The following is a 21,000-nucleotide window of genomic DNA, read 5'->3' as shown; positions in this document are numbered from 1 at the left end:
CAGGGGGAAGAGAAATCAGGACTTGAATCTGCTCTGAAGGCCAAGATCTCTAGAGCTTTCCCTGAAAGTCAACTTCAAAGGAAGAAACAGTAAAAGGATTCGAGGAAAAAGAGACATGTACTTGGATGGTGGTGAGTGAAACTGAAAAGTAAACAGCCTGAGTTAGGGGAGGATTCTCAGATGGTGCTTATTGCTCCCAGCCAGCTTGTTCTCTTCTGTGATGGTCTGAAAGCATTTCAAGACATGACCTCCTGGGTAAAATTAAGAACTTAATTGCACAAATTTATGAGTAATGGTTCTTCCTACCAATTTTGTGATCTGTGTTGGCTGGATTCTGAAGCCTTCTGTGAACAATGCAAATTACAGCAAATGGAGGAGGCAGGAGGACACTGCAGGCCCAAGCAGATTAGAAGGGTACATTTTATATTAGAAGACCAAATATCCACATGCTAAGTGTGCGTGTGCATGGGCACACACGTGCATAGAATAAAATTATATTTCTTTTGTTGGCAAGAGCTCACAAGCTAGACTAACTCCCAGCAACGTTGTGGTGCACGGCACGCAGGGAAGGTGCCTTCCGAGGGGCTTCCCTTTCCAAAGTGTGCCATGAGGTCGACTCCAGCAGTGCAAGGGAAGCAGGCAGCCCTGCCCCGTCATACCGCACCTTCTGTGTGGCTGCATAAAAGCAAATAGGCTCACAGGGATGCATTAGGCACCTATACTTGTCAGCCTCGTGTCCTGAGTATTTATTACAGGAAAGCTTGGAAAAGGTTTGTATCCAGTTTTGCTTTCTGGAAGGGTGAAGCAATTTGCCAATTCAAATCTCCTTAATTGTGTTTCTGGACACCTGGGTTTCCTGATAAAACGCTGTCTGCCCGACTTTTTCTGGCAGCCCCCCCGCCCAGAAGAGGTGACAGCCTGCAGAGGAAACAGGTGTGTGCCTGAGTCACCTACAGCCTCAAAGGCAAGGATGTGAGTGCTCTGGCTTCTCCGCAGCAGCCAGCCGAGGCCATGCAGAGAGCCACGCTGGCTCTCCAGGTGGCCACGAGCAGTGCTCATGTTTAAAGCTATGAGGAGTGGGGAGGAGGCTAGGAAATTCTCTGAGCGCTGAAGTCCTGCCAATGGCCTAATATAGCCCTTTCCCCACCTAACTTCCCATTTAATTCCATTTAAATTCTCTCCCCTTGCTCCTCATACATAGTGCGATGTGCTCCGCTCCGCTCCTAACTGCCGACTGCTCTGTATAAATCCAGGCACTGTGTTCTCACTGGGTCCTTTGCACACTGTAGCTTCTTGTTTTTAATGCTAGCAGAGGCAAAGATGAAGTGTGATCATGGCACACCTAGCAGGAAACTACACGCAAAATTGCTAGCCTGTACCGAGATGTTTCATTTGTAGGTTGCTGGTTTTTTCATCTCTCTGATTTGGTGATTGACAGATGATATCAAAGTGGGCTTGCACTGTGTTAAGACCCCTGTATGAGCTCCTGCAGAAAGCTGGTGATAAAATCTGGCCAGTAAGTGATGTCAGACAGGATTGTGTTTGTTCGCTGATGTTTATTGTTTTCCTTAAGATGGTGGAAAAGGAAGAGATATTTAAACTTGATTGAAACAAGTTGAAGTAGCTATAAATTCATTGGTTTTGAGCTGAATCTTGCAGTTCTGTATTCAAATACGGATTTTGGCTTCTTGGTGAGAAAACTGAAATTTATTTTCCTTAAAAACTAGCCCCTACCCCCAATTGAGATGTGACGAAAATAGCTATTAAAATAATAAGCAATTTTTTTTTTCCTGGTTGGGGATGATGGGTTTTGGCTTTCTGTGTGTATGAGAAACAGAGATGCCTAAGCAATGCACATTAGTAGGATAGATGGTTTTTGCATGTGATACCCACATGGTATGATGTGGGGGCTTCCTATAATTATCTTATGTCTGTTGAAGGAGAAAAGTAAATTGGTTCTTTCAGACCAAGAAGAACCCAAGACTGAATTTTTGACAATGCACTCAGTATTTAGGAGTGTTGTCACCAAACCAGGGACACCACAGGATGTTCCCACTGAAAAAGCACTTCAGAATATGAATTGCAGTGGTTAAAAGCCATGCAAGATTTCTCACAAGAAGCAGAGAATAGGGAAATGGGAAGCCTTGATGTTGTTTGCTGTTCCCACACTCTTTCCCCACTTTTCTCTCAGGCCAGCTTTGTGAAGAACCATGTTTCTCTCTCAGGGAAAGTAACAATTTAACACAGCAGGGAAGAAAGAGGTTTTGCGATGTACTGCATGAAATGATGCAGTATCACTCAACTAACATCTGGTAAAACACTCTTAAATAGCCTCATCTTCCTGCATCAGCATTTCTAACATCAATAATTCTATTGGTAATAATCAGTGAGGTCTGAGATTTGTTGGAGGAGGATGGATGGCTGCATTTGGGGAGAAAATCTAAAGGGCTTTGAAGTATTCTGATAGAAAAATGCTGAGGCAACATCACAATTACTGAGCTGAGAAATCTGCACTAATTTGCAGTTCCCAAATTGTTTGGAAAACATGAGGAACACTGCCTTGAGAGTAGTTGCTGGTGCTTTAATGCCATTGGATTCCTAAGAGCTGGAGAACTCCCCAAGCACCACAATCCAGGATAAATCTAAACCTGACTTAAATGTTTCTCCTGGAGCTCCTGTGACTGCCCATACTGGTCACAGGAGGTGCTGTCTTTTGTGCTCCCTACAGCCCCATCCCAAAAACCTCTGAGAGGAGTTCTTCTCCCATTCCTATCTCATAGGTCTGGGCAAATCCAAGCCAGTCTTCCAGTCAAATTCTTTCCAGTCAAGGGGACAAAACTTTCCTTCCACCCGAGCAATCCTTTCCATTTTTCCTCCTCTGCTCAGAACTGTGTGATCATCCTTACATTTAAAAAGATACCTTCAGAAATCACTTCATATAGTTAAAAAGAATTATTTTCCACTCTGAAAAGTGGACCCACACAGAAACTCCAGCACAGGAATAACACAAGATTATCTTTCAGCTACTGAATTGATGTGAAATAGTAGCCTGCAGCTGTGTAAGCAAATAGACCAGCATTACAGGAATCCACACAGAGGTCAATGGTGATCTGTGGAGTGGTATCTGGCCTGCTTTGTGCAGGCAGTCTGCTTGGTGCTGAACTGGATGGGAGCTCACTTTTTGTTTCCAAGGGCAACAAAGCCGTGAGATGGTTCAGCTATGAAAAAAGAAGATGGAGCTGAAGAAACTTAATGTGATGCCAACATTAATATTATCTGGCCTTGGTAATGGCCAGAGATCTCCAAAGATGGAAATATCTGGGCCTCCTGCTTCTTTTAGTCTTCTGCTGTTACCGCCTGTCCAAGTTGCTGAACCCAGCTGGTGATGGTCAGAAATGCCCTGCAGTGTTTCCAGTTGTTGGAACAGGTGGTGACATAGTAAGTGTGGTTAATATGGAGAAATTCATTCTGGAGAGGATTGTAAGCTGCAGTGAAGGAGAATGTGGACATAGCAGAGAAAACCCACCACTTGCATACCTTAAGCTGTCTTAAAGCCCTCTGAGCTCTGGGACTGTTTGAGGCTGCTTGTGTTACATGGAGCAGCCTCCAAATTGCTCTATCTGATAATAGGCTGCCCTTTGAGTTATAACACTCCTCAGCTTTGCCACAATCCAGGCTAGACTCCTAGTCTGTCTCTTACTGGTAGTAAAGATGAACTGCTGGGGAAACTAGGGTCAAAAAGGAAGGCTGGTCTCAGCTGAAGTTAAAGAGCAAGAATTTCAAACCTCCTGATGTCCCTTCACATCTGAATTATGCTATGATTATAAGTTGCTGGGAGCAGATGGTCTGTAGCATGTTGAGGTCAGTGCAGCAGCTTCTATACAGGTAAATCAAATCAGTGCACAGGACTTCTTCAGCATATCAAGAAAAGCAGTAAAAAGAGAAATTATTAATCTTATTTTTAAAAAAATTCCTTAGATGAAGCTATTAAGGAGTCCAAGTGGCCTTGGTTTGAGGAGGAGTCTTTGTTATAGATCATGAAAAAGTAAAAAAAAGGAAATTACTGAAATGGTTTGCCAGTCTAACACAGGAAAAAAAAAAAGGATATGTCCCAAAGCATATTAAAATATATGGTAGTGAAGTGGATAGGGACAAGAACACGGCCAAATTCATGACTAGCACAAATGTATCTGGTGAGTAATATTATACATCGGCACATAAGCCCCAAGGCATCAATAACATTCCTAATTTGGGGGGTTAGATTGCTCACTGAGGAAGAGTCTTCTATGTTTAAAAACACATGTTATTTGCTTTTCTAGGTGCAGGTCTGTAGAGTAGCTTTTTTGTTTTGGTTGCCTGAGTTTTCTCAGTTAGCAAAGTGTATCAACACTTACTTTCATGGCCAGCTTTTCTCAACAAGAAAGACTCCTAAAAAATGGATACCTACATTCTGGATTTGTTTTCTTCCTTCTGGAAGATTGTGCCCTGACTGGGGACTCCCTTGGCAGAGGATACTTTGTCCACAGGTTTCATATAGACTATCCTTGCCTGTAAGTTCCTGTTCCAGTTACGGAACAATTGTTGAAGTGCTTCATAGATTGACATCTTTCTTTTCATGTGCCAGGGGATTTCCGAGACAGTCCTGAAAAGCCATTTCTCCTGCTCTGTGAGACACCATGCCCTGAGTCCTGTGGGGGGTTGTAGCACATAGACCATGCCACTGAGCTCAAGGAGAGAGGAGCTGTCACTTAAATTGCAACCTGCTGCATTTAGTGGATTGCTTTTTGGGCTGTGGAGCAATGGGTAAGATGATGGATTCCTCAACTCCTGGCTGCCCAAATATGTGGAAAAGGACATAACTGACATCTTTGCTAAGCTTGTGAGCTGATGCAGTAGCTACTTCGTTTATCTCTGGATTGACGTGAAGGTTAGTGCTAGAGTAGGGTTTGTTTTTGCAGAGCCAAGTGGCTCCAGCCTGTTGTGTCTATGGTGCCTGTATGGTCAGAGTGAGCCAGGCTCTGGGCCTCAGCTTCCCAGTCTGGTGCCTGGCTTGTTCTGTGCTAGGCACTGAGTACAAGCTGGCATGGACGCAGTATAAATACCCAGTCCTGAGATAACATGTCCCTCATCTTTGAAAAACAGTATTTGTGTGCTAACATGGTTCTTGCAGAAGTGGGGCTATCCTATTAAAAAAAAATCTAAGTTTAGCTTGGTTGTCCATTTGTCATAGACAAGAGGAGGAGAATCTTGGTTGAGTCCTATTTATAGAATGGAATCATAGAACAGTTTGGGTTAGAAGGGACCTTAAAGATCATGTAGTTCCAACCCCCCTGCCATGGGCAGGGACACCTTCCACTAGACCAGGTTGCTCAAAGCCCCATCCAACCTGGCCTTGGACACTTCCAGGGATGGGGCATCCACAACTTCTCTGGGCAACCTGTTCCAGTGTCTCGCCACCCTCACAGTAAAGAATTTATTCCTAACATCTAATCTAAATCTATTCTCTTTCAGTTTAAAACCACTACCCCTCATCCTATCACTACACTCCCTGATAAACACTCCCTCCGCATCTTTCCTGTAGGCCTCCTTTAAGTACTGGAAGGCCACTATGAGGTCTCCCTGGAGCCTTCTCTTCTCCAGGTTAAACAACCTCAACTCTCTCAGCCTGTCTTCATAGGAGAGATGCTTCAGCCCCCTGATCATCTTTGTGGCCCTCCTCTGGACCTACTCCAATAGGTTCTTTCTTACACTGGGGGCCCCAGAGCTGAACACAGTACTCCAGGTGGGGTCTCAAAAGAGCGGAGTAGAAGGGGAGAACCAACTCCCTTGACCTGCTAGCCACAATTCTTTTACTGCTGTCCAGGATGCAATTGGCTTTCTGGGCTGCAAGAGCACATTGCTGGCTCTTACTCAGTTTTTCATCTGCTAATACCCCCAAGTCCTTCTCTGCAGGGCTGCTCTCAATCCACTCATCGCCCAGCCTGTATTTGTGCTTGGGATTGCCCTGACCCATGTGCAAGACTTTGCACTTGTCCTTGTTGAACTTCATGAGATTTGCATGGGCCCACCCCTGAAGCCTGTCAAGGTCCCCCTGGATGGCATCCCTTCCCTCCAACATGTCGACCGCACCACACAGCTTGGTGTCGTCGGCAAACTTGGTGAGGGTGCACTTAGTCCCACTGTCCATGTTGCTGACAAGGATGTTAAACTGCTTTTAAACTTTGGGAAGGTGGAAAATGCACGGAAAGAATGAAACTGAAACATGTAAGCCTGCAAAAAAGTCACACTATTACTAAACTGCATATTCTCACACAGCGAGACACGTGAAATAATATTGCAGAGTGTTTCTAGATGCTGGAATAAATATCTAGTGTCTACAGAGAGCATGCCCTATGTCTGGAGATCCACTCTCCAGTGCACTGCGCGCTTTCATTTGGGGTGTCTTTGAAGTGAATTAATATGTTGATGTTTGTCCAGTCAGTGCCTGAAGGAGTTTCATTTTTTTATTTTATCTTAAGGGTAGGTGAAAACAAAGAGCTCCGTATATATATATATATATATATATATATGGTGGTTACACGTGAGATTCTGTTGCAAATGAACAAACCTACAGCGAATATAAAATCAGGAGCCAGCTGTACAGCCCTGAAGGGAGCCAGAAATATTCTGGCTGGCTGAAAGCCTGGTTGGTAGTCACTGTTTGCCCCCTATTAAGCCAAATCAGATGTGTTCAAGTACTGAAATGTGTTGTTTTTTAATGCATCAAGAATTACCAGGAAACCAAAGATTTTGCTTTTTTCCTGCCTGGAGCTACCAGGAATCTGTATAACTGTGACAGTTCATTTGGTAGGGACTTGTGTTGGCTTGTTGGTAGGCTGCAGGCACCTGGATAATTTGAGTTGCAACGATGCATGCCACCCTACAGTTGTTTGGTTCTGTTGAATAAGGAGGAGATGCCCTCGCCTACTGACATTATTGTGGTAGCTATTGCAGGCTGGAGCCCAACCTGGCCAGCAAAACCTGCTCAAGAGGAAGGATAAGGACACGGGTGGCGAGCCTATTCTCTGTCCTGTGCCACACTGTTTACACAATCCAGTCTGACTTGTTTAAAACCAGGGTGGGTATGTCTATAGGAGCAGCCATCATAGCAGCTATTGGGGGCAAAGGAAAAATCCAAGAATTTTTAGCAGGCAGAGATATTTTCTTTCTGCACCTGTCTGAACTCACCAGAGCCTGAATACAACTCAAGAAATGCTGGACTGGGAATGTGCTGCATTGTGTTGTTCTTCAGAGTTGTTAGCAGGTCCTTAGAGATCTCGGCATAAGGCTTTTGGTTTGAATGCATTTTCCTGACTATCAGATACACCATCTCTGGTTCACAGAGACCCCTCTACTCAGCCTAGTGATAAAAGCGCTTTTTAACACCAAAGCTGCTGTGTTCCCACGCCTGTTGCTGTCATGAGGGAGGCCAGTCTTAAACAATAGCAGAGGAATAAAGAATAGCCTCGCTAATTGATATCCTGCCTAGACGCTGAGTCAGGTGGCAGCTTGGGCCTTTTTAAAATTCCTGCATTGTTCCTGATTTTTCATTTGACTGGGGTAAATTTTTATCTTTAAGAAAAGAAAACACACGGGACCGACTGCGTCTGCCTGCTCCACTGTTCCCTTCCCACCCACCCTCACCCATTTTTGGTGTCTTTGTCCTGTGGTAGCCTCCAGCACTGAGGGATTGTCCTGAAACCAGGTTAGATACAATTTGCTAGTTTGGACTTTGAGCTGAGTGTGATCTTCTGTGGTTAGGACAAGGTAGCGGTGGTCTGAGCAGGGGTTCCTAAGTCACATACATCTGCAAGGCTTTGGAGAACGCAATCTTTCACACCTAAATTTCCATGTGGGCTCATATTTATGTGATTAGTCTTAAAATGGTCAGAAGGCAAGGCAAGGCAAGGATGCAGGCACAGGTTCCCAGAAAATCTCTCCATAGCTGAATGTTTGGAGCCCTTGGCAGGATGCTAGGACAGTCTGTGTGCAAACAGACATTTGGAAATTGACAAAAGCAGTATTTACTTAAACACACTGCAAAATCCTGTAGCTCAAGCTCTTGAATCCACCTCAGCTGCACTAAAAACATTTTCTGGAATGAGGAGGGGGCCAGGGTGGCTTTCTGTAATCTCTGAATCTCACAGGGCCTGCAGAGTCCTGTGTGTGGGTTTCATTCAGCTCCTGTCATCCCTGAGCATCACCCCAGGGCTGCTCTCACCAGCCCGGACCAGGGAGGGCTGTGGCTCTGCTCCTTCCCCTAGCCATGAGCCCTGCATCAAAGGCTGCAGAGGAGAAGGGTCAGAGATGCCCCCAGGACTTTCCTCAAGGCTGGGGGGTCCCTAGGAAATCTTTGTGGCTCTTTGGCACTGCTTGTCTCCTGCTAAAAGGCCTCAGCAGACGGGGAAAGCGTGGTCTTCACTGTGCCGCCAGGCAGGAACTCTCAGAGCTGGAAAGGGAACTGGTAAGGGTTACATCTGCATGTGTAGGTATGAGATAAGAGCTGACCTGCCCTTCACCCCGAACTGAACTCCCTGAAGCTCAAAGAAGGTAAGGTGACTGCTTGTGAAAATGCTCGGGGGAAGCCTGCCAGACCGGCAAACTTGCCGCACTTGCTGGGGGCTGGGAGCAGACATTGAACGACCATCCATGAGGAGCTTGGTAGGTCCCTCAACAAAATGCTTGAGGACTGGTGGCACAGAGGAATCAGGACCCGAGGGTGCCCGTCAGGAGCCAGCTTGAGGACAGCCATGCCCCAGGGCAGTGGGTGCTGTGGTCTGCCAAACGTGGCTCCCTGAGCGGGGGGACACCATGTGAGCGCTGCTGAGGCCTGTAAACCCGGGGGGACACACCCAGCCCAGCAGCAGGGCCCACTGTACCAGAGGATGTTGGGCAAAGGAAACTGTTCTCAAAATTCAATTTTTTTTTTCCCCCTCAGATCTGTATTTTCTTTTCCTTTCCAAAAATGCTGAAGTCCTGGAAAAACTCTGTGTTTCTAGCAGCAAAGGGAGGGAGGAATTTCGTGTGTGTGGCAAAGGCTCCTGTCACGGGCACCATCAGGCAAGGGAGGAACACCAGTCGGTGGCAGGATCGCAGTGGGAGGGATGCTCCACTCCCTCCCGTAGGCCTGCTCCTGTCCAGAGACAGGGAGGACGGAGTGCCCAGCCTTTGTGTCCCCGTGGAGAGGGCACCGGGGGAACGTGGCAGCTGCCCACGCTCCCCTCGCTTGTAGGAGGTGTTGGCATGAAGGCCCCCGTGATATCCACCTGTCCTTCCTCACGTATACCTGCCCACCTCTGTGGGCCCCTCCTGCCAATTGTTCTCTGGCACCTTTTGGTTCAGGGATTGCATTTTTTTCTCTGGCTGGGGGCAGGGTTGTGTTTGAAAAATAATGTAAAGGAGAAGAATCCAAAGCAGGACAAACCCCTGAGTTTCCCAATGTGGTACTTGGCAGAGGCACAATCCTGTCTTTGGACAAAGCCTTTGTCCTGAGGGGTGGGGGTGGAGGGAGAAATAGAAATTACAGGCAATGGAGAAACCATTTCAGATTAAGCTGAAATAGCATCTACTAGGTATTTGAGTGGGGCCTTTACTGCACATAGCCTGTGACTGTTGCTTTCAGATATCCCTACAGTGATACACATTTCAGATACTGTCACAGCCTTTTCCCCTGTGCAAATATATACAGGGCAACATCCACAGCTAAGTGGCCTTAAATGGAATTCCTGTACTGGAAATCTGTTTCTGCTGGGAAAGAAACATCCTCCTTTTAACGATATTACTGGGTCCTTAAGTCTCCTGGGAGCCTCAGATCTGTTTTGCACAATACGGGAAGCAGTGCTTGCCAATGTAAGCATGGTATGGCGCGGTGAGGGCTGGCCTGGCCCCAACACCATGCTCTCAGCACTAAACCCTACGTGCCAGCTCCCCTGGGAGCGAGCAGGGGGCTCTGTCTGTAACGCCTACTGCTTGCATCAGTGGAATGTGGTTTCGTATTGAATTTGAAGGAGTAGAGAGAGAATCTTCTTGCCCCTGGCATCTTTATGACGACTAGGAAACAGAAAGCATGGATGTCTCAGAAGGTATTTTCCAGCAAGCACACACCAAGAAGAAGCATCTCTCTCTTCTCTCTCTGAATGTAAATTCAGGGTGCCAGAGGACTGGCAAGATGCAGCTTGCCTGTTTAAATTCCTGGTGCATCTCAACCTCGTGCAGGCAGGGCCTCTCTGGAGGTGAAATGAGAATTTATTTCAGACCTGGGCTCCTGTGCTGAGGCTGCTGGTAAGGACTTCATTGGCACCAGCTGGGAAAGGGGGCAGTTGTGACAACCACACCTGCCCCATGGGAGTATAATGGAGTCCTTTAGCTCATTGCAATGGTTATGGGGGTTTGCTGTGTGTCAGAGCCTGTTAGTGGTGCTCTGGTGATTTGATTGCTTCCCCAGAGTAGGGCTGCTTGAACCAGTGGACCTCAGCTATGGTAGCACAGGCAGTGGGAGCATCCTTGGTGTCCTTAGTACATGTGTGGATCCTTGTTACGTAGGTTGCAGAAGAGATTCCTGAGCTTCAGGTTGTCTTGAAACACTGATCAGTCTGTGGCCACTTAGGCTATCTTTGCTGTTGCTATGTGGAGTTAATGGTCACCATGGCAAGGACGGAGCCAGGATGTTTTGGCTCTAACAGTGTGTATTGCCCTGTGATGTGGCTAAGCCTACAGCTTGCTGGCTGCTTGTACAGTTCCAGCTCAGGGACTGTGGCTGCGCAAAAGAAATAAATTTCTCATGAACTTCTTCACCTGCCCCTGAAAACTTGGTGGAAAAAGACTTAGGTCCTAATCAAGCTGTTAGTCACAGCAGGTTTCCCAAGCCTTGGGGCTTGCCTGTGCGGGCGGCTAATCTCTGTGGGGCGCATGCCAGCCATGCTGCTGGGGGCTCTGCTCTGCTCCAGGCAGCATGTGCGAATGCTTGCCTGGGAAAGCAGTCATTTCAGAGAGCAGAGCTTTCCTCTCTGGGAAGGAATGGTGGGGAGGACCTGAAGCAACCAGACTACCCCTCCATCAGCATGTTTGAGCAATGAAAAATCTTTTTAATGCTCACTAGGGAACCTGTGGGGATTTAATAAGGAAAGATTTGTTCCCTGCAGGCCTGATGCTGCGACAGCTTCCAGCAGAGACGAGCTGGGTGGCTAGACAGGAGGCTGTGTACTGAAAAGAGAGGGTGAAAGGTGCCGCCTGCCAAAGCAGCAGCTGGTGAGAAGGCGACTGGACTGCACAGCATCAGCGCACACATGATCGGTGGGGAAGCGCGAGCCCAGCTTCAATCCTTGTCAATGGCACCTCGTTGACTTTTAACACTTCCTTATCGTGTCTGCGCTCACCTCATAGCAGCACTGATAAAATGCCATTGCCGGTGTAATCTCCTGAGCAGCTCTGCAGAAAACGTTGCAGAGCATGGGAGGCTGAACCGCCTGCAGCCAGCAACCAGCATGGGACTCTGGTCCAGAGCAAGGTAACAAAGAAATGGCCCTAACCTGAGACAAGGCGAGGGTGGAATAATCTCCTAGGTTTACGGAGCACCGGGTGTGCCAATATGACTGACACAGCAGCACATGAATTTTGTGTTAGAGTGGGGTTTGCAGAAGCTGGGATAGCTGTTACTTTTCAGTACCTAGTGGAGTTGGAAACGCAAGCTCTCTGAAGTGACTGCAGTATGTTAGTACCCAGAGCTATAAACAACAGAGTTATGATAATGGGAAGGAATGTACAGGGTTTTTTGTTTTTCTTTTTTTCCCAGAAATAACTTATTTCTCTCTCTTGGGTTATTAAGTGCCTAAGTAGTTCTTGTACAAATCTTAATTATCGCTAAAAGAAGGTATCATTTTTCAACCCATAACTGCTACCTGTAGGCTCATAGCAGTTTTTTAAGCTATTTTAAATTTTTTTTTTTTTACAGGCAAGCAACTTGCAGTGATACATTTCAGAGTCCTCTTTATGGGTTTGAACTAAGGACCCCTGAATATAAAATGATACACAACTACTGAGCAGGTATGTCATTTTTGGAACCTATAACTGGTGCCAAACTCTTTTACAGTATCTTGCCACTGAAGGAGAACAACGAAACCTGTCATGGAACTGGCTGGAAAAAAAGAATTTTCCTTCTGAGTGAGAAATTTGGATGTTTAAGAATGCTTTTTTTTAAAAAAAAAAAAAAAGAAAGGATCCTAGACACAGTGTCCTTCTTCCTGAATTGGAGAGAAAAGTCATGATGCTAAAATTCCTTGCTGGAGAAAAACTTCTGAAGATTTTATCAAAGAACTTGGGGCCAAAGTCCTTCACTTTTTTCATGGCTGAAAATTTGATTTCCGCTTCACAGATCCAACTATTTTAACTGATGAAAGGTGAAACAAGGGGCTGCTTTAGAGTAAGGAATTATCATTAACAACAGAAACTTCCAGTGAAATCAATGAAAAGTTTCAGTTTGACTTGCTGTTTTACTTTTCCATCTTATTCAGAAAATAGGTTTATGCAGCTCTCAGCACATTTTTTTCTTCTTGGGCTACAGCTCTACTCCCTACTATGTTATTCATTGAATGTTATTATCCTGTATCTCTTATATAGCACTATTCTTGTAATCGTCCCTGTAATCACTTCCACATGCTGCAAACTTGCAGAATGGAACAAACTCCTTCCACATTCCCTGTATGCACATTATCTTTGCCAAGTTCTTCCTCTCCAGTTCTTGCTTGGATACCTTGAAGTTTATTTTCAATATCATAATCCCAAAGTTGTTCTCACAGGAACATCTAGTGCTGCCCCAGCCACTTTTAGGAGTCTCTTATTTTTTCCCACCAGCTTTGATCTTTCCTGTGCTTTTGAACTGTTCTCCCCCTTTGCTCTCTTTCTCTTGTTTCTGTCCAACATCTTGTACTACCATCTCTTTGTTTCAGCGTCTCCCCATTTCTCCAGTCTTCCATCATCCCCTACCAACATCTGGAACTCTATGTGTGGGAAACCCAGGCCTTTTCCCAACACCACCTCTCTTCATCACCCCCAGCACTTCCGCTGTTCTCCCCGACAGTGACATCCACTTTACTGCACATTTTACTGTATCCAAGCTGTCTTGCATATGGACCTGTCAAATCTCACCAGTTTTTCCTCTAAACCCTGACTTTTTGCCTCCACTGTCTAAGTGACGAGCTCATTTGTCCTCAGTTACTGCAGTGCTGCTTGCAGTCCGCAGCCTCCTGCCTCCCAGGTCCTGCTGCCTTACCCTTGTTGTTCCTCAGCTTCATATTCCTTCTGTGGCTTCTCCATCAGGTTTCAGCCTCTACCTGTAGACTCTGTATATGGTTGTCTGCTATCCCCTCACACTTGCCATCTTCCTGAGTGGTGTTTAACCACTTACTGACTCTTTCTGCATCGTTTGCTCACTTTATGCCTCTTTCCAAGCCTTCAAAATTTCTTTTTCTGCACTTCAATGTTTTGATTTTTTTCCCTTGACCCTGTTCATACTAGGCGCAATCAGGAGTGAAACACCTTGAAGACAGTAAATACCTGATTCCTCTTGAAATGAATACTGATTATCTGCCCACCTAGGAGTTAGGCAGCTGGATATTTTTAAGGTATTTTTGTACCGGTGTGCCACCTGGCACCCACTGTTAGCTCTTGAGACCCCTACTTAGATTCCCTACACCGCTGATGCCACCTCACCCTGGAAGTCTGTGGTATCTGCCAGTAGTGTCCCCATAGTCTGCATTTGGTAACAGCCTGAGGAACTTGGTATCTAGTTCTTGCTTCGGTCCACTGGGATCCATAAGCAAGCTGTCCCTCTGCCTATCTCTCTGTCAGGGCCTGATCTCGTACAGGTTTTCCCAGAAGGCATACCAGATCAATTGGTGCACAATGAAGGGCTGGTGGAGAAGGTAAGTGTTGTGGCCAGTGTCTGAGACCAGGTGGTAAATGACCAGATTTAACTTCCTTCTTGGAGGATGGGAAACAGCACCTAGCCTCCTCACCTCTGAAATCCACTATTTGTAGAGATGGAGGCAGCTATGATGTTAAAGTTTGCTCAGTGGATCAGCAGAGCATATGAAATGAAGTGTATGTAATGTTAGGCTAAGCTGTCATGGTGGGAAAAAGTGGGACTGTGCTTCCTTTATGTCCCTCTGGTAATCTGCCCATGTAAGACCAAGACTTACATTCACAGTTTATCTAGCCATCTGGTTGGTTATTGTTCTTTGAAATTTTAAGGACCTTCCTTATCAGATTTGAATGAATTTCATCCTAGAATGTGCTCCAGCCTGATGGGCAGAGCCACTTGCTCAAAACACTTGAGGCAAAATGGAGGAAGTGTTGAACTTGACTTTCTTTTTTTTTCCTACATTCTAGTAAAATGTCCTAATTATTGGCTTACTGGGCCATGTCGCCACCAGCCTGGCTTACTATGTTTTTTTTTTTTTTTTCTGGAGTGCTTTTTGACAAAAAAACCCTTGCATTGTGTACTTAGACTGGGGAAGACAGCAAGGTGGTGAGTCCTGTTTTGAGGTGGATACCCCCTCTACAGATAGGTGTGAGATATCCATGTCCTCCTGAAGCCATGCCCTTGGTCAGTGTTTTCCCATGGACATCCTATGTGGCGTCCCTTAAGGTTGCTGGTATTTGCTGGTGCTCTTCTGAGGCACCCAGCGCCAGCCACCTCCACTCTTTGTCCAGTGTGCAGCAGTAAGGGGATGTGAACTACTAGCTGAGCTGCTCCTGCACTCAGCACTAACCAGCTCACGTTTGCTGCAGACCTAGTGTAATAGTTAACCATGCCAGCAAAAGAGAAAGGAGGAGAAGAAAAAGGGAATAGAGAAAATAAAAAGCAGGACATGGAGGTAATGAAAGTAGGGGAGTGCTTCTGGTATTGTATTTCTACCAGACTTAGATTTCTCTAGTTCCTGCTGTGCTTTGCTAAAAATGACGCTAGTTAGTCACAGCAGATGTGAATGTAATAACTAATAGGGGAATGAGAGAAGCTATGAGAAATGCATGAATTAAGTAGACTTTCTTACTGTTGTTTTGTGGGGGGCTTAGAACTAGCAGTTTTCAAACCGTGGCCTACTGGTTTCTCCTGTCAAGTGATTGTAATGCTATGGAGGGTGAGAGAAAGGTGCAGCAAGCAAGATGCATGATGTGTCTTCAGTCAGGAAGAGGAGGGCGCTTGGGGAATGGGTTACTGGAACTGCTGAGGGATGATGGTGTAGCTGGGAGGAAAGATGTAGCTTAGGAGTAGATGCTAATGTTGCAGAAATGGGGATGGGGATTCATGTGGCTAAGAATAAATGGGTTTATAGAAAGGATGCTGGTGGTTATTTGGTAACCAGAAGCTTAAATGATCAAAGAGTTTAGTAAGCCCTTCTGACTTTGCCTTGCCCTTCCAAAAATATATCATGGCTGGGTGGAAAGTCACCTCCCATCCATTCTTAGACGTTAATCACCCCATTCAATATAGGTGGCCTATCAGATTGCATAGGCTGGATAAACATTGGGATATATGATAGCACATTTGCTGAGCTGTGGGATCTAAAGGTAAGGTCAGTATCTGGAAAGCCAAGATATTTGTGAGGGGAGGCAGGATTCCTGGTCTCTTCAGCTGCTTGCCCTCAAAATGGAAGGAGAAAGCATTTCAAATTCCAGAAGTCTTTGCAGGCTCCAAGCTATAAACAGGCTCTTCCTATATGAAGCAATAAGGATCTAACAGTAATCAGAAGATGTCTGCTTTTCCATACAGGCCTAATACTACTGGGATATGCTTTTGTGAGGGGGATGAAGCCCATCAGTCAGGGGGGACAGGAGTGCCCAGTGCTACTGGTGTGGATCATCCAAGACGGTATTGAAGATAGAGTCATGGGGTAAAGAATAAATGAAAGCCCAGTCAAGCTGAAGCAGAGGGAGACAGAAAAGGGAAGGAGTCAAAAACAGAAAGAAGGATGAAAAGAGGAAGAAAATAATTAGGGAAGGGGGGGGGGGAAGTATTGGCAGTGTTTTGTACAATGGAGAAGTGTCCCAACTATTGAATACACTCCATAAATACTGCATTTTTTTTGGCTAGCTAGTCTAAGGGCCTCTGTGGAGGCAAGTACACAAATGATGGGTCCCCAAGTCCTGCTGCTCTCTCCAAATTCAATGAGAACAGAATTTATGCCCTAGATAATGATCCTGAATTCATCTGGGGGGGGATGTGGCTCTAGCAGGTCTGGATCATCTGTATTCCCAAAAGTAATGTGAAGGAAGGTATGACCAAAGGAATGTATTTGCTATTTTACTTTGCGGAACACAGGGCAAGTGCCATATGCAGTAGTTGTGGATGCCCTGTTTATCCTCACCGTTCTTGCTAGCTTGAATGCAATGGTACCACAGCTTGGGTCTCTGAAGCTGTTCTTGGCATGTAGGCTCTTTGCATTAAAAATCTTCATGGGTCTGTGACCATAGGCCACAGCTATACCTTGGGGTGCAGAGTATGCAGGGTGTTGATGCTTGGAAGTGCTTGTACGACACTGCTCTGTATTTCCTGGTCCTAGTCAAGAGACTAAAGTGACGGTTACTAGAAATTTAATATCCAGTAGCATGTTGCAAGCATTGGTGTTTCCTGACAGCAATGACTACTGTTTCACCCTATAACCACACCTCTGCTCCCAGTCAGAAACACCAAACCTGAGCAGCCTGGAGTGTGCTAGCTTCCTCTCTGGTGTGTGGTCTGACATGGATGCACAAACCGCTTGGATGATGGAAGAAACCAAAGCGTCCCTCATAACTAAAGTGAAATCTTCTAGGACGTTGGTTGTTCTCACATTAGTCAGGTATGACAGTGGGGGAAAGTGCCTCTCCAGGAAGGATCTGTGTCACTTGGACCCTTTGTTTACACTGACCAAAGCCATTGGATTTCATACCTTCTCGTACAGTGATCCTACAATAAAATGGGAAAGATCAGACTTTCCTGTAGATACAGGGTACTGGGGCTCTGTCCCAGATGGGAAATGTGCACAGTAAGATGCCAGACCCATGAGCCCTTCTCCACCCTGGGATGGAATAACCCACCTTTTTTCATCATGAATCTTAGCAGCCAACGGTGTTGCCTCACCTCATTCATTAGCCAGCCAGTGTTAGTATAATTAGGGGTTAAGTAGTTAATCTTCAAAAATCCCTTGGAAGTCAGGGAATCCATACATTTGCTTATTTGCAACTTGTGTAATTTGTGTCGCCACTGAGGCAACCAGACATGGGAATGCAATCCCATATTTTTGTATTTAACAACTGAAAAGAAGATGTGAGAAAAGGTTTGTATTTACAACAGTATAAAGAAAAGCTTTGGCTATCTAACTTTCTGTTTCACCTTCCCTGTTGCACGCTATGCATCTTCTTGGTGCCCAGTCCTGCAAAAACAGAAAGCCTGTATTTTAGTGTGCATTGAGACTAGCTCCTCTGACACAGCATGAAGTTAAGCATGTGCGTAAGCTTGCTTTTGTCCCAGCCAGAGAGGAAGACTACTGTTTCTTAATTGGGGCCCACTTGTGGTAGGCCCTACTGAAACACATATCAAATGGTAACTTTACCTTAAAGCACTTCAAATCAAATTACACAAGGTAGACTGAGCCAGGAATAGATAGTGCTGGTATAGTGCTTTTAAAAAGTTTTGTTGTTGCTGTTTGTTGCAATGCAGACATTAGAACTTCACAGGAAACTTGCTGGTCCTCCAAATGGATGGAGGTGTATAATTGTAAGGGGGAATAAGCATTGTAAAGTTAGTCATTTGTGGCTGTATACTATTGAACTCTACTATCAATGATCTGAAAGCCAGCAAAATAGTAATTGGTCAGTAGGAATGACTCAAAAATCAGTAAGCTAGCAAAAAGAAAAATACATTACTGCAATAGTCTGGATCACTCAGAAAGATGGGGCCAAGCATAACATTAGCTGCTGTAAGTCACATGTCAAAGAATAAGGAATACAGGCTATGCTTATCAGCTGCCAAGTTTGTCTCGGGAAGCAGTGACAGGGAAGAAGTGGGGGCTGGTGCAGCTCACTGGCTGACAACAAAATTCCAGGATGATGCTGTAGCTGGGGGAACTCATGCAGCTTTCGGTAAATAACTTCAAGATTAATAGCTCTAGGAGAGGCTGAGCATGTGTCATTTAGCACTAACACGGTCACTTCCCATGTACTCTATTTAGCGCTTTTGTTGGTGGTTCCTGGATGGGAGAGGTTTCAGGGACAATGCCTGAGGGTGTAAAAGAATTGGAAGTATGCCTTCCAGTGAAAGAAGTTAAAGGAAAAACAGAAAGCTGAAGGCTAACTTTTTTCAGTGTCTATATGTACTTACATGGGGAACAAACTTAGCAGACTGAAGTGTAATGAGATCCAAAACCCAGAATTTGAAACTGGGGCAGGGGGAAGTCATATGAGAAAAAGCACTATTTTTTTAACATTGTCTGTAATTAACCATTAGAAAAATTAACTCACTGAGGGTTGTGAAGTATCGTCCACAAGGAGGCTTTTAAACTGTGGCTGGATTCTTGTCAGAAAGTAGACCCTTGCTGAGATGGAAAGGATTTCTACTAAGTCTTCTGACCCAAGTTTTTGAAGGTGTGGGTCTAGATGATCTTTCTGGAATTACAGTCGGAGGTTGGCTTACTGTTGGCAGCTATGGGGTTGAGAGTTGGGACCTCAAGGCAAGAACAGAAGGCATCTCCTCTCAACCCAAGGCATTACTCCTTTTCACCCTGACCTGTGCAAACAACCTGCAAGCAGCCAAACCACATCACTCTTCCTCTTTAAGTTTCAGATGCATGCTATTGCTCCAGTAAGCAGCATTGCTCCCCCTTCATTCCTGTTTCCTATGTAACCATCTACTCTGTTTCCACTCCATGACATCGGCAGCCACCTCCACCACTGAAAGACCACGAAGGGTGGTGGAGGTGGGCACTAACATTTCAAAGAGGAGCTGCCACCACCTCCACCCTGTCACCAGCCCTTCATCCCAGAGCACTGTTCCACTGTCCATGGTGGCACCCATGGGTCTGGCTGTACAAGGTGGGAGAAGCCAGAGTCCTCAGCAGGAGCAACCAGGCACCGTCTTCACTGGGAGAAAAGGGCATGAGCTAGATGCAGACCTCTCACCTGAACTCAGAGTGTTTGCTTCACTTTTTTATTGGATTATGCTGCAGTGATATCCTAAAGCAAATAAGGCTTCATTAGTGTCCACTGAGGTGCTCAGTGATAAGAGGTATTAATCGTCATTTATCAGTGTTGCTTTAATTCTCCTCTGGCCAAGCCAAGGCGTTCCTTTGCATACCATCATCTATGGCTTTGAATATATTTCAAAATTTAAACCTTGAACAGTTATTCTCCTATATTTCTGAGGCAAACAAGAATGAGTTCTTTCCCTCTCCTTCCTCAATGGGCATTTTAATTTTTTTGTGGAAAAACTATATTCCCATGATGCCAGGGTTTTGCTTCATTTCTTAACTTATTCCCCACAGACTTAAACTTTGGCAGAGGCCAAAAGCGTGCATGTGGAACAGTCAGTGGTGCAACGTACCATTAGAAACTTCAGAGAACAGCACTAGAAAGATGAACACTGATGCAGGTGGAGGTTGGGGCAATATTAATAGGGGCCAGCAGGGGCTCTGAGCCTTTGCGCACAGCTGGTGTGAGTAGATACTTGCTGTAACAGTACTTTCTGGGAAACACAATGGCCGCTTATGAGCCAACCCTATCCCAACACAGTGGAAGAAAGCCAGGCAGGGCAGTGTGTCCCCTGCGGCGCAGGAGGGCTAGCTGGGTGGAATGTGGCAAGGGGCGGTAAGCGGGCGAGGAGCTGTGGATGTGACCACTGAGGCTGCGCCGGGTGGGAAGCTTTTCCTCTTGTGATTGCACCTGGATTGTGTGCCAACCTCAGCACACAATGTTATCACTGCAAGCCAGCACATGGCCAGGACGGCTGTGCCTGCACAGTCAGGCCCCAGGAGACTTTCCCCAGTTCTTATAGCTTTTGGCTTTGATGGCTTTTGCCAGAAACATGCCATGACCCTATTCCCTGGGTTTGTTTCCAGTGGTACCAGGACTGCCTCTGCTCACGGATGAGCTGTGCTACTGAAGTGGGTATGTAGTTGTGGGGAGTAAAAGTGAAGGGTTTTGTCAGGAACTGAATCAGGACCTCTCCTCTACCCCACCCCTCTCTGGCAATCTGTGCTGCTCTTGGCTGTTTCCTTATCTAGGGTTTATTGCTGTGCAAAACAGCTGAGTTAATGACTCAAAAAGTCCCAGCTGAATGAAGACTTTACTGCTCGGATAGAAATCCTTCCCAAGAAGCCCATTCCCCTTTCTGTAACAAATACATAGCTGCTGAAACCATGAGTACTCTTGGATAAATGCAGTCCTTGGACAAACGTAGTCCTTCGGGGCTCAGAACCAGTCTGTGGCAGTGGTTTCCATGGGTCAGGCATGTGTGGTCTATGTACAGTCACCTTTAAATATCTTGCCTAAAAGGGAGAGTCGGGCCTGGATCATCAGAAGCACTTAGCATTTTCACAGATCTCCCTCCATGGCAGTCTACGGAAGTTTTATCTTTTCTCTAAGGGACACAAGCTAGATTAAATGCTGCTGCTAGAAGTCCCAGCCTGAGCCTGCCCTCTTCCCTGCACTAGCAGAAAGTCTACATTATTTATTTTGTTGTATTGTTCCATGAATAAGACTTTTATTGCCCCTTGCTTGCCTTTTTGCCCAGGCAAGCCCAGGCATCCTTTCTTGAAAAGAAGAAATCAATACCCTTTCCTTAATTCCTTGGCAGCCTTTACTTTTCCCAGGACAGATGGTTTCTAGGACAGTTCCAGGTTTTCCATGCTTTGGCAGGATAGGCAATACATTCAAAGAGTGTAACAGCACTGGACTAGTTTGCAGGAAATGAAGTGGTTTCAACCTTTG

The 21,000-nt window shown here is 45.7% G+C and overlaps 1 protein-coding gene across 1 annotated transcript in view; it reads left to right on the top strand.

The window, feature by feature from the left end:
- Nucleotides 1–95: 95 nt before the first annotated feature.
- GJA8 (gap junction protein alpha 8) overlaps nt 96–21,000 on the top strand; it is a 43,997-nt gene continuing 23,092 nt past the window's right edge. The window contains exons 1-2 of the mRNA XM_075033961.1: nt 96–131; nt 11,990–12,081. The gene's annotated coding sequence lies outside the window, so the exon portion shown is untranslated. The remainder of the gene's footprint in view (nt 132–11,989; nt 12,082–21,000) is intronic.

This window comes from Buteo buteo, chromosome 8 (genome assembly GCF_964188355.1).
Source record: "Buteo buteo chromosome 8, bButBut1.hap1.1, whole genome shotgun sequence".
NCBI classification, from domain to species: Eukaryota; Metazoa; Chordata; class Aves; order Accipitriformes; family Accipitridae; genus Buteo; species Buteo buteo.
Note: the sequence above shows the minus strand (reverse complement) of the source record. Positions and strands in the feature narration are given on the sequence as shown.